Here is a 14,825-nt window from a genome sequence, read left to right as displayed (position 1 = left end):
CTTCTATAAATAGAGATCATTCTCTCACAATATTTCCTAATGTCATTTGTACTAAATCATTCACTAGTACTCACTAAAGGAGAGCTTGAACCTATGTACTTATGTAAACCCTTCACAATTAATGAGAACTTCTTTACTCCGTGGACGTAGCCAATCTGGGTGAACCACGCACATCTTGTGTTTGCTTCCCTGTCCCTATCCATTTACATACTTATCCACACTAGTGACCGGAGCAATCTAACAAAGGTCACAAACTTGACACTTTCTGTTGTACCAATGTCCCCACTGATTTTGTGCATCAACAATATTCATGTTATTAATCATGATAATGTTCATTATATGCATATGTCATTGCATATTGGAGTGGAAGGATTTATTGGTTTATTTGAGATTGGGATAGAATTATCTTTTGTGTGGTTGAGTTCGACTCTCATAGAGACTAACAAGGGTGGCAAAAGTGAAATTATAAGAATGGTATGACGTAGTGGGGACTCTAGTAACCAAGAGAACAAGATGACTAACAAAAGCGAAAATTGCGATGACAGAGTTACGGGGGTTGGTTTATATAATAGAGCATTCGCACCACCACTGCATTGGTAAAATGCATGGTATGGGACATGCAGGTCCGCGTCTTTTATTATATATATATTAATGGGTTGGGTAATTGAAGTTAAGCTGCATTCATGAACTAATTTATATTTGATAACATGTTATAATTGATTACGTGTTGTATGACACTTGGTTTAGCCATGACAATTATCCTTGATAAGATTTATGTCCCTACTGAGCTGTGGTTTCGCTCACCCTATACATTTTAGGCCTTACAGGTTTGGTACAAGATTAAAAAGGGTAGACGAGCTGAGATTGTGTTAGACGAGGGATTTTAAGAGTTTTTATTTAGGAAAAATTAGGTTCATACTGACACACCTCGATCCGGAATGTCCACTAGGATTCCGAATCGAGCTGTGCTGGCTGACACCTTGAAGGTAACGAAGCCATAAAATGTGATGATGTGGAAGATTGTGAATAAATTTAAACCTAAGAATGCCTAAATACCAGAGTGCACTGGTGAGTGGGAATGAACTCACTTCACGCGTGACGTTAGAGCATAAGCAAGTACATAAGAGTGAATTAAGAATCGTACCCTCGAAATAATCTCCAATACTAAGAATCGCCACGAAACTTCGACGATAAGAAAGCTCAGCTAATAAAACCTAGAGGGTGAAGACAAAACAATGGTGAGTGGCCATGTCATTAAAGTTTTAATAGAAATCATGTAAAACATTATAACCCCTCACTACAACACCTGTATAGTTTTCAGAAAATTCATAAAATACCACAACACAACATTTCATCAATAATATCAAATAATCATGCGAATAATAACTCATACTAGTACGTAAGTCGGAGTCACCTAGGGTGACCTGTACAACTTACCCATATCTCATCACATATGTCAGTTCATAACATATTCATTACAAATGCTAGCTCGTCACGTACTCATCACATATGTTAGCTCGTCTCTTATTTATTACATATGCTAGCTCATTACATATTCATCACATATGTTAGCTCATCTCTTATTCGTTACATATGCTAGCTCATCACATACTCATCACATATGTGGTAGGATTAAGAGCACACCACAAAGTAGCACACAAATATCCTATTAATTTTCCTTATTAACACTAAAATTTGTCGATTGTAGCATATGAAAATAAGGGTCTTTCCCGCAGAAGATTGTTTTATCCAAATACTTAAAATGTCACAAAAACAGGGTGGCTGTCTCCACTGACCAGCCACCGAACAATAATTATTAGACTAACTTACACTTATCCAAATGCAAACATAAACTAGACACACCAAGCTATGCTCACACAAATTTTTGGGATTTTTGGAGTTGATTAGCTATTTCAATTAAATCGGACAAAATAGGACCTCAACAAGTTTTTAATAATACCAATAGATTTTAATTCACAAGTTAAGAAAATGAGTTAGGGGGAATTGTTATCCACCACAAAATAATCATGCAAACATGTTATGTTTCATTCAAATTCCTTTTATTTCCGGATGAAGATGCTCAAGTTGGCTCAATGTTAGAACACAACCTATTACTCTTTCTTACGTAGTATGTTAAGAGAATGGCGTTTTCAACTTAACTTAGTTCCTAACATGCAATCTAGAATGGCGTGTTCATAGATTTAACAAGTAGAAATCATTAAGAATAAAAAGAGTTTGAGTCATCACAAGGCATCGTAAGTACTGGCGTTGTCTTACTTATCCTAGAAATCGGTTCACATGTTAACCACAATTAACAAGTGCTACTCTTATAACATATGTAGGTCCTCATTCAACAAGGGCAGGCAAACATATATTCATAGCATTAAAATCCTAGATATGCTCACTATGTATGCATCCATAGAAACACATAAAGAATTTATCAATGACATAAGTAGTGAAACAATTTTCATCCTTTCATAAAAGTCATTCAAACAAAATATCACAACAAACTTACAATCATATTCGGGGCTTCAAAACAGCCCCTAACTACTTAAAATTTAGTTACACATTATTCTCAAATTAAACCAAATGTAAAACATGAGTTTGAGAAGATAAAACCAAGAAAAATAGAGTGAAGCTTCTTCTTCCCTTCCTGTCGTGCCTCTCTCCTTCTTCTGTCAGTTCTCTTCCTTTGTTTTGCTGTACTTTTCAGTCAGTCTGCCTCTGACCTCTGTGCTCTCCTTCCAATCCTGTGCGCACTGCTTCTGTTGCTTCTGCCGCGCCCTCCTCTCTCTATCCTTTCTTTTCCCGTTCCTTTTTTTTCTTTTTATTCTTTTCTTCTCCGCACAGTTTTCTGTGCTTCTCTCTCTGCTTCTTATTCTGTGTTTTGCGCTTCTATCTTTCTGCGCTGTCAGTCGTCTTCTTTTATTTTCTGCTCCTCTCGTTTCTCTTGGTCTCTCCCCCACCTCTTATTCTTTTATTTTTCTTTTCTGCTTGCCACTCATTCCGTGTCCTCCTTCATGCATTTGCTGCTGTATGTTAATCATTCATCATGATTTTATGCTTTCTTTTTTTATGTTGTATCTGAAGTGCCCCTTTGCTTTTCTCTTCTTTGTCCGTTGCCTTTAGCCAAAGGGCAATGACAATTCAAAGCACCAAGCCCATCATTTTCTCATTTCATTATTTTCTTATTCCTTCCACCATTCCATGTCTTCCATGCCGTGCTTTCCTTTCCGTCCCATTTATTTCTGTTGCTCAGTGTCTTTTATTTTCTTTTCAGCCCATTTTGTTTGAAATTAATCCTAAAACAAAATTAACTGTACATTAACACAAGGTAAGGTAAAATGCCACAATTTTAACACAAAAACATCACAAAGACTTTAGAAATGGATGGTATAAATGCATGAAATATATGAGTGATCAATATGCTAGCTCGTCTCTTATTCATTACATATGCTAGCTCATCACATACTCATCACATATGCTAGCTCGTCTCTTATTCATTACATATGCTAACTCATCACATACTCATCACATATGTCATCAATCTTGGCTAGCATATAAGTCGGAGTCACCTCTAGTGACCTGTATGACTGTACTCATATTTCATTAATCATTGCTAGCACATAAACCGGAGTCACCTCTAGTGATATATATGGCACTACGCCTGCACACGAGTCGGAACCACAGTAGTGATCTGTACGACAGGACTGGGTGTAAATGTATACACTCAAGTGCTACGATCACGTGAGGAGTCACCTACGAGTCGGAACCACCTATAGTGGTTTGTACGACAGGCCTGTACACCTACCTTGAATTCAAGGTGAGCATATGGTACGGGAGGTGAACATTACGTGGAGGATTGTGCCCTGGCCACGGGCGGGAGAACTAACACCAGGATGCATGTTTATGAGCTTTGAATACATATAATACAACATATATGACTCATAAGCAACCTGTACGACAATGCCGAAGTTACCTACTATTGCAACCTGTACGACAATGTCGGAGTTGCTTTAAACATAAATGTAGTCATATCATAACTCCATCAATTCAACTAATACCGTATACTTACTTGAACTTACCTGAACTTACCTGTGTGTCTTGCGTTCACCTTTGCACTTCAAAGCGTTCACAATAATTATGTGCAAGGAATATATGTATGGATATGCCGTGATGAAATCTAAAATAAAAACATTTCATAGTATTTCCAATTATATAATACAATGTACTAAATATTAATCACCAAAACATAAAGTCAAAACACACATTTTTTGCCAATATCCCTCACATTGCTCAATTCCTTAAACAAGGCTATTGTCTCGATTATATAATCTCATTTCTTATATGGCTGCATCCAACGTCTCGTTAGACTGCCTACGTACCCTAAACAGGGATCAAGCCATTCGTAGTTCGCAATAATCATTTATAGTAATACGCTTATGGATATATCACGATGAAACCTAAACTCAACTATCTCATAGTATTTTATAACATATATATATATATGTATATATATATATATATATGTCATGGCATAAATTTCTCAGTTTTATTTAAAATCATTTATAGAATTATCAATCATGAAATATATGATGAGCAAGGAAAGATCCACTCACCTAGAGTCCGTGCTACAACTTCCTAGCACAAACATCGAGGTGTCACAAACGATCGGCACATGTGACCAATTATTAAACCATATCTCAGAATTTTCGTTGATACAATACATAACTTACATCGCTTATAAGTCTATGTAATTCGGTCTAGAAGATCTACAAATCAGATCTCTGATTTGTAACTTCAAAGGATCCACATTAGGCTTCTAGGATAACATACTAAAGTTTTGGAACAATCCAACGGTCGGATCTCTGCCAATTGCCAAAACCAAGTGGCGGTTAACATTTTATTTTACGAACTTACAAATCTAATTTGAGGAGATTCGTACGTTGGATTTCCAATATGTAAGTTCCTATATTCCTCAAATATTATGAATAATAACCTATTAAAGTTTGATGACGATCCAACGGCGGATCGTCGATTCATATAATGGCCTATTAACGTATCTTAGAGAATTTTGGTTCTAACGATCAATCTATTTCATTCAATTCTCAAAAATGAATTCAAGGCATCAAATATAGCCTAAAAATAGCATTGGCGGCCCTTTAGCCACGCGTCGTCGTGGGTGGCGGTTGGCTGTCCCGACTAGCCGGAAAAATCAATTATCTCTAAAAATTACCAAAATTTGTATATTTGAAGATCTCAATGAGTAGAACAACTTTTATACCTGTGACCAAGGCCAATTTGGCCTGGAAAGGCTCCAATTTCATCAAAACCCATCGAAACCCTAGAAATTGGTGTTCTTGATTCGTCCCTAATTCGACTCCGACGTTCCAACCAATGATTGGGCATTGCTCTAGGCCTCAAGGGAAGTATATGGGTGGTGACAATTGGAAGAAATTGTTTCAGAAATGGGGAATTGACACAAAACCCGTCAATGTCACCATTGCCAAAAGTCACGGATTTGACCCAATTTCCATCGAATCTTGATAGAAGAATGAAGGGGAAGAGGTATGGTGATGATTGAAGGTGGAAATGGGATGAAATTCGCTTGAAAAACGGCTCGGAATGCCGGAATTCCATCGGTTTCGAAACCGGGTTGGGTGCGGGTTCAAGGGATCCAGCCGATCCTCTTCTTTTCTTTATCCCTCCTTTCCCTTCTTTCCTTCTTCTGGTTGGTCACTCACCTTCCTCTCTCATCTCCTTCATTTTTCCAGATTGGGCAGTTTTGCCCAATCCCTTTATATCCTCTATTTTCTTCCTCCCCGACGCCTTCATCTTTCTTTTTCCCATAATTCTCACCACAACTAATAAAATAATAATACTTATAATTATATACATATAAATAATATAAATAATAACCAAAATAAAAGTACTTCTCGGTTTAGAGTTCCGTAGAACTTTAACCGTAACTCCAAATCCTCTTCTACTTGCGCCTACGAGCCCGTGTTGTCGAATACTTCAGGGATACGCTAAAGTAAAATTTCATACACCTCACTATACGCTGATCAATGAAAATCAAAACCCTCGTCTCTAAGGGCACTTTCGTAAAATCATGCCTTTAAAATTCATAAAATCGTAAAATTAGGGACGGGCTATCACAATCTACCCACATTAAAGAATTTTGTCCCTGAAATTTAAAATCATTGTTATACTACACTCGAAGATAGGAGTAGAAGATATATACATAAAATAGAAATCAAGTTAGAATGTATGCCAAGGGAAATATGGCATTCTGTTGCGGTTAGAATGTAATTATTCCTCTTTTATGCCTTCGAGCTCAAACCTTCATTCTCTTTATAGGTATGATAATGCTATATAATAGATGGAAAAATGATTTTTCCTCAAAAATAATCGACACCCAAAATACCGTTTTCATGGCCCTATGGTGTTATTTTCGGGAAGCTGAAGTGACTAACATACCCAAAAGGCTCAACAGATTCGTAAGTCCAAATTCCTCTTTTAAACAGATAAATAATTGTTGCACTTGTCTAGGAAGGTTTCTGTGCACTCATGGGGTTTTGATCACCGGCGCACGCGCCCGCCAAATCGATCTATTATGAATTCCTCACTAATTGAGCGAAAAATCAAGTCGAGAAGGTTAAAAGAATACTCAAGAAATTGAGGGTCAAAACAAGTTCATGAAATCTAGAGTACAAGATATCTGGACTAAATATACAATTTTCATATCTAAGTGGTCCTCCTGGACAGTTTGTCCCTATCCAAAATGATATGGGAAATAGGCTGGTGACTTTAAATCAACCCAATTACCTTTAATACCAAAAGGTGAAACTGGGGGTATAAACATAACAGGGGCAGACTAAAATATAAAAGAGTCAAACAAACAATGAATTATGCCGAAAGACTAAACAACTCCGTTGTGGTCTTAGGCCAAAAGTAACAAGGTCAAATTTAAGAATGAGCTAACAAGGTTCTTGATGATCGAATGACAACATCACAAAAGTATTAAACTACCAGAGACCAAAAGTAATTTCCCAAAATGTTATTCCGCCGAGTGTTCCCACATTAGCACTACATTGCCACAAGAGACATTTCCTGAGTCTTAATAAAAATAGACTTCACAAGAATTCTATTAGGTGATATTCTAACAATACTACCAAGAAATTAAAACTAGCTGAAATTTCCAATCTCAAAAGGATCAATATTAACGGTGGAAGAATAATGATAAAGTTATTTGATAAGAAGTGAAACACATAACACAATGTCGTATCAATACACGAAGATGATAGTCTTGTTGGGTTTCTGATTGCCTGAACTTGTATAAAGATCTAGAAGTCACTTTCTCATAGTGCCATCGTCCTCCAAAGTAAACAAAAGAAACTATGGTTATTCAGTTAGTTTGGACCTTCTTTCCTTAACATCCTTCCGCTCTAACCTAAGGCGAGACGCCTCGATTGAAAATTCTCTTCCATCATCTCACGTGGAATCTCAAATTTTATTTATGTTTTAGTTCCACATTTGAACATGTCCCATGGGTAAAATTAACAACATCCCACCTTATATCTTAGTTGTTTTCACCAGTGTCTTGTTTGTTGAGATTTCAACGCCCATTTTTAGAAAATAAACTCTCGCCAATAATTTAAGCTTTGAGGCTGGAAGAATACTGTTTTCCACTCAAGTAAAGCTACCACCAATTGAACAGCACATGAGCATAGCATTTGTTCAGCATCATAATTATTGGTTTTCACATTCTTAATACATACAAAATATTTCGTACTGAAAGTTGTATAATGGTACTTCCCAACTCCATTCATATGAAAAATGATTATAATCATTCAAGCCATTTCTCGATAGGTTAAAGATAATTCCATATTGATACTCGTATTTTCCAACTAAAACAGAATAGGACAAACTGAAAGTATTCGAGAGTAAATATGTCCTTCTCCTACAACTAGAAACATACCCTATAGCGCACTCATAGCTATTGATTAAATTCTTTTACTGCCACTATCAAAACTCAGTCCTTTCAAAAAGTAAGTGTATTTAAAAAGTTCTAAGATTGATAAAGATTTTAGACACGTTTTCCATAAAGAATTGTCATTTGATTTCCAAGCAAAGATGATAATCGTTAACTTTAAATCATAGATAAAATAGTTCTTTCCAAATGGTTCTATACATTGGTAAGACTACTATGAATTCAACAAGCTTCACAAGAAAATTCCAAGTTCCAAAAGGTTGTTGCATAGACCACCAATTGAAATAGGATTTGTGCGAAAAGAATCAAAGAAACTAATGTAGTACAAAAAAAAAATGAAATGGTGGTATTCTCCTGGATACCGTTAAGGAATTAAAACTATTTTTGATTTCTATTCTCAACAGGTTTAATAATGACGGTTAACAATAGTAATGAGATTAATCCATAAATTTCTGACGATACACCAATAATGATATGTTAACTCCACGTTAGGGCAACTAGTCTCAAATTCCACACCTTTCCTTGGTAGATAAGTTCATTGATTATAATCTAGAGACACACGTCAAAATGATCTTCTAAAGATTGACAACTCATTAATTTTTGCTCAAAATTTAGAAACAACTAACATATTTTCCGTATTCGAAGAGGTGGCAAGATTCAAACATTAGACTCGAGAACCGAGAATGCTCACATCACGTGTGTGATGAATGCAATATTGCCCAACTTATGCTCTGATACCAAACTGACACACCCCGACCCGGAATGTCTACTAGGACTCTGAATCGAGCTGTGTTAGCCGACACTTGGAAGGTGACGAAGCCATAGAATGTGATGATGTGGAAGATTGTGAATAAATTTAAACATAAGAGTGCCTAAATACCAAAATGCACCGGTGAGTGGGAATGAACCCACTTCACGCGTGATGTTAGAGCATAAGCAAGTACAGAAGAGTGAATTAAGAATCGTACCCTTGAAATAATCTTCAATACTAAGAATCGCCATGAATCTTCGACGATAAGAAAGCTCAGCTAATAAAACCTGGAGGGTGAAGACAAGACAAGGGTAAGTGGCCCTCTAAGTAAAGTTTTAATAGAAACCATGTATAACATTATAACCCCTCACTACAACACCTGTATAATTTTCAGAAAATTCATAATATACCACAACACACCATTTCATCAATAATATCAAATAATCATGTGATTAATAACTCATACTAGTACGCAAGTCGGAGTCACCTAGGGTGACCTGTACAACTTACCCATATCTCATCACCTATGTCAGTTCATTACATATGCTAGCTTGTCACATACTCATCACATATGCCAGCTCGTCTCTTATTCATTATATATGCTAGCTCATTACATATTCATCACATATGTTAGCTCATCTCTTATTCGTTACATATGCTAGCTCATCACATACTCATCACCAAGCAACATAATATTGAAAATATGGTGAAATATCGCCAATATTATCGTTTTTTTTAGATAACGATATTTCGCGACTTATTCCTTTAATTATCGTTAATATATCGCGATAATATCGATATTATCGATAATATTACGATATGAAATCCAAAAATACTTCAAAATTTCTAAAAAGTCTCAATTTTGAGCATAAAGGGATTTGAACCCCTCCCATTTGATTCCTTCAACGCCTTAACCACCATATCACTTATGTTTTTGTGATAATATGCTAAAATATTTATATATATGGTTTTGTTTTGAATTCTTTTTACAAGAAACAAATTTGCACATATTCCAAATTTTTTGTGGTATTATATTTTAAATTAGGTCAATTAACTACTTAGTCAATGGCATGTGGTTTTTAATTTTTCTATTTTTTATTTAGTCACTTACATGGTAGGGCTGGAAAAAATTCCTGAAAATCTCAAACCAAACCGAAAAAGTCCCAAACCCAAACTAAAAAATCCCAAACCAAAACCATCCCGAAAAATACCGAAATTTTCGATAGGGGATTGGTTTCCAAATCCCATTTGTTTGGTAATCCCGAAATCCCGAAAAATACCGAAGTATTCGGTTTCCTATTGAATTTTGGGTTTTAGTTCTTGAAAGTCATTGCTATGGTTACTGACTACTCTTCACAATACACTTACTCTACACATAGAGATGATAAAGATAGTGAAAATTTTGAACCTCATAGGAACTCTATGTGGTACAAAGTCACTCACATATCTTACTATGCAATGTATAAGGTGTAAAATATTGTACTAATTCATTATATATAAATGATTATGGTGTGTTTAAATTTCTTTCATTAATTACTACATATTTTCTACACTCACAATGTTTGCCAGCTCGCTATATAATCAACTTAAATCAGTTAAATCCATCATGCAATGCATTTCCTTCCAATTTTTTGTGATAAACTAATAGATAATTGACTAAATAAACACCATGCAAAGTTTCAATAAAAATTTCCAAGTTTTTCTTACAATTTCCGTGGTTTTTATTCAATTTTTATCGATATCGATAATATCCCTATATTTCCATCGATATTTCGTGTTTTTGGACTACTGATATTTCCGATATCATCGATATTTTATACCTTGCTCATCACATATGCTAGCTTGTCTCTTATTTATTACATATGCTAGCTCGTCTCTTATTCATTACATGTGCTAGCTCATCACATACTCATCACATATGTCATCAATCTTGGCTAGCATATAAGTCGGAGTCACCTCTAGTGACCTGTATGACTGTACTCATATTTCATTAATCATTGCTAGCACATAAGCCGGAGTCACCTCTAGTGACCTATACGGCACTACGCATGCACACGAGTCGGAACCACAGTAGTGGTCTATACGACATGACTGGGTGTAAATGTATACGTTCAAGTGCTACGATCACGTGAAGAGTCACCTACGAGTCGGAACCACCTATAGTGGTCTATACGACAGGCCTGTGCACTTACCTTGAATTCAAGGTAAGTGTATGGTGCGGGAGGTGAACATTACGTGAAGGAATGTACCCTGGCCACGGGCGGGAGCACTAACACCAGGATGCATGTTTATGAGCTTTGAATGCATATAATACAACATGTACGACTCATAAGCAACTTATACGACAATGCCGGAGTCGCCTACTATTGCAACCTGTACGACAGTGCCGGAGTTGCTTTAAACATAAATGTAGTCATATCATAACTCCATCAATTCAACTAATACTGTATACTTACTTGAACTTACCTGAACTTACCTGTGTGTCCTGCGTTCACCTTTACACTTCAGAGCATTCACAATAATTATGTGCAAGGAATATACGTATGGATATGCCATGATGAAATCTAAAATAAAAACATTTCATAGTATATCTAATTATATAATACGGTGTACTAATTATTAATCACCAAAACATAAAGTCAAAACGCACATTTTTCGCCAATATCCTTCACATTTTTCGCCAATATCCCTTGTATGTGACTCGTCACGTGATCATAGCACTTAAGCATATACATTTACACCCAGTCCTGTCGTACAGACCACTATTATGGTTCCGACTCGTGTGCAGGCGTAGTGTCGTATAGGTCACTAGAGGTGACTCCGATTTATGTGCTAGCAATGATTAATGAAATATGAGTACAATCGTACAAGTCACTAGAGGTAACTCCGAGTTATATGCTAGCCACGATTGATGACATGTGTGATGAGTATGTGATGAGCTACCATATGTAATGAATAAGAGCCGAGCTAGCATATGTGATGAGTATATGATGAGCTAGCATATGTAATGAATAAGAGACGAGCTAACATATGTGATGAGTATGTGATGAGCTAGCATATGTAGCTAGCATATATAACGAATAAGAGATGAGCTAACATATGTGATGAATATGTAATGAGCTAGCATATTTAATGAATAATAGACGAGCTAGCATATGTGATGAGTACATGACGAACTAGCATATGTAATGAATATGTTATGAACTGACATATGTGATGAGATATGGGTAAGTTGTACAGGTCACTCTAGGTGACTCCGACTTGCGTACTAGTATGAGTTATTAATCGCATGATTATTTGATATTATTGATGAAATGCTGCGTTGTGGTATATTATGAATTTTCTAAAAACTATACAGGTGTTGTAGTGAGGGGTTATAATGTTTTACATGGTTTCTATTAAAACTTTACTTACAGGGCCACTCACCCTTGTCTTGTATTCACCCTCCAGGTTTTATTAGCTAAGCTTTCTTATCGTCGAAAATTCGTGGCGATTCTTAGTATTGGAGATTATTTCAAGGGTATGATTCTTAATTCACTCTTCTGTACTTGCTTATACTCTAACGTCACGCGTGAAATGGGTTCATTCTCGCTCACCGGTGCACTCTGGTATTTAGGCACTCGTTTAAATTTATTCACAATCTTCCACATCATCACATTTTATGGTTTCGTTACCTTTCAGGTGTCGGCCAGCACAGCTCGATTCGGAGTCATTAAGTTTTAATAGACGTCATTAATTATTTCAATAAAAAAATATTTTTTATTTCTAAATATATTCATTTATTGTTAGAAATGTTACATATGGTATATTTATATTTCTAGCTAAATTTTTAATCATATATTTTTATTTTTAGTTTGTACCCATTTTTAATTTGCAACTCTTGTTAATTTGTACCAATTTTAATTTAGTTTTAATTTGTACCCATATATATTTTTTTTGCCCATTTTTTAAAACTTTTATTTGTATTTATACCCATATTTTTTAATTTTACTAAATGTACCCATGCTAATTATATGTATTTATTTTATGTTTTAAAATATATCAATAGTTATTTTTAATAATTATGTGGGTACATTTTTTTCTATAATTTTGTGAAGAACAATATTACTCTATTATTGATTTTTAAGTATTTATTATATTTTAAAAATATTATTTGAATTTGTTTAAATTTCATAATTTGTGGGACATTAAATGCATAAATGCACGAGTTAAATCTCTTAAATGATGCTAAAGACCTCAATCAAAATATTTAAACAAATAAGATTTCAGTCTAACAATTTGGTTGATTAAGGACTGGAACCAAAATGACCCTTTTATTTATCTTGTACACCTGTAAAGATTTTAAAGTTAGTTTTTTATAAGAGAAGTTTGATTTTTCGTATTTATTTTTACTTTTACTCGCCTGCCTGGCGCAGGGTCATATTTTTCCACCAACTCCATGTCCAGGGCGTGACATGTAAGGCGAGAATCTCATCATGATTTGAAGAGTTGTTATTAAAGTCTGTTTGATTGACCTTCAAGATATTGCGGTGTTTTCAATGGCAACACAACTCATTTGAGAATGTACCTTGTGCGAGTTAGATAAATAGCATGCATTAGCATAACCACCAATATTGCCTCCAGTATATGCAAGGAAACCTGGAAGACCAAGGAGGAGAAGAAACAAAGAAGCTGCTAAGATAGAGAATGAAGGTGAAGAGACTCCTACAAATTCAACCAACAATCACCAAGATCCTTCTAAGGCACCTAAGTTAGGAAGAAAAGGCAATGCACTTAAGTTAAGAAGGAAAGGGCAAGGCACTTGAACATAATGCAAGGATTATTATAGACATCTTCCTCTAAGGGACAAGCATGTTACACTTTGTACTTAGCATAATACAAGGACCACTATAGACATTTTCCTTTAAGGGACAAGCATGTAACACTTTTTACTTTCATTGTTTTTGTTTATTTATAATTTTGCACTTATCCATATTGTTTTAATCCTTTCAACTGGTTTATAGGCAGCCACATCTGCACAAGGAAGAGAGTGATCATCAACAAGTCCATAAGAATCTGCACCTAGAAAAAGGACAAGGAAATCAATGGTAATAACCTCATCCTCTCCTTTGAATGGGTTAAAAATACTCTTGAATGACTCTTAATGTTTTAATGCCTCTTATTATTTTAATCAACATTGAATTTTGGCATCACAACCAAGCACATCATTTGCAAATGCACGAGCTGAATCATCCAAAGGCACCAAGCAGAGAAAGACGAGGCAAACAAAGACTTAGGGCATTTGGAACTAGTTAATTTTTTAACAGATGATTGTATTTTGTAAAGTTGGAATTGAGTTCTAATGTTGGAGTTGTGAATTGTTGGTGTAGGAACTGTCTTTTTGTAGTGGTTATATTTTGGGTTGTAGGTTCCAGTAGGCTTTCTGAACCAGTGCAATGGTGCACTAGTGGATAATTTGGCAGGTTTTCTGCATTTCCAAGGACAATTCATATTTTGGTCCTTTGAAAGTTTTCTGTGGTTTATGTGTGATGTTTTTGCTAGTTCATGTAGTGGTTAGATCATGTTTTTATGTCATTTTGTCAAATTCAGGGTGAATAATGAAATTTTGATTCCTTTCTACTATTTACGAGTTGAAAATTTCATCGGGAGAGACAATTTATTGCTTGAAAATTATGGCGGGAAACATAGGTTTTTTTTTTTTTAATTTTTTTTTTCGGTGACAAGAAACATAGCTTTTAACTTTTGAAATATTCTCTTAAAAAAGTTAAAATGTTATAGGAAAACTAAATTTTTTGAACCAAATTTGTAAACTAAATGATGTAGTTGTTGATGATTAGATTATTACTTAAGCATTAATTAACGTGTTTATTTTCTATTGGTGACACATCATTTGATTATTAAATTTGGTTTAAAATTTTGACCTCCCTAACATTACTCAAATTATAAATATATTTTTATAATTTTATAATATTTTTTTCAAATTACATGTCCATTTTTTTTTGCAGGAATTCCATAGTGGTGCTACAACCTGGAGTGGAGATCCAAATGGGTGAGGGAGTGGGGTCCGTGACTGCCACATCA

The sequence above is a fragment of the Malus sylvestris genome, chromosome 2 (assembly GCF_916048215.2).
Source record: "Malus sylvestris chromosome 2, drMalSylv7.2, whole genome shotgun sequence".
NCBI lineage: Eukaryota > Viridiplantae > Streptophyta > Magnoliopsida > Rosales > Rosaceae > Malus > Malus sylvestris.
This window is presented reverse-complemented; position numbering follows the sequence as displayed.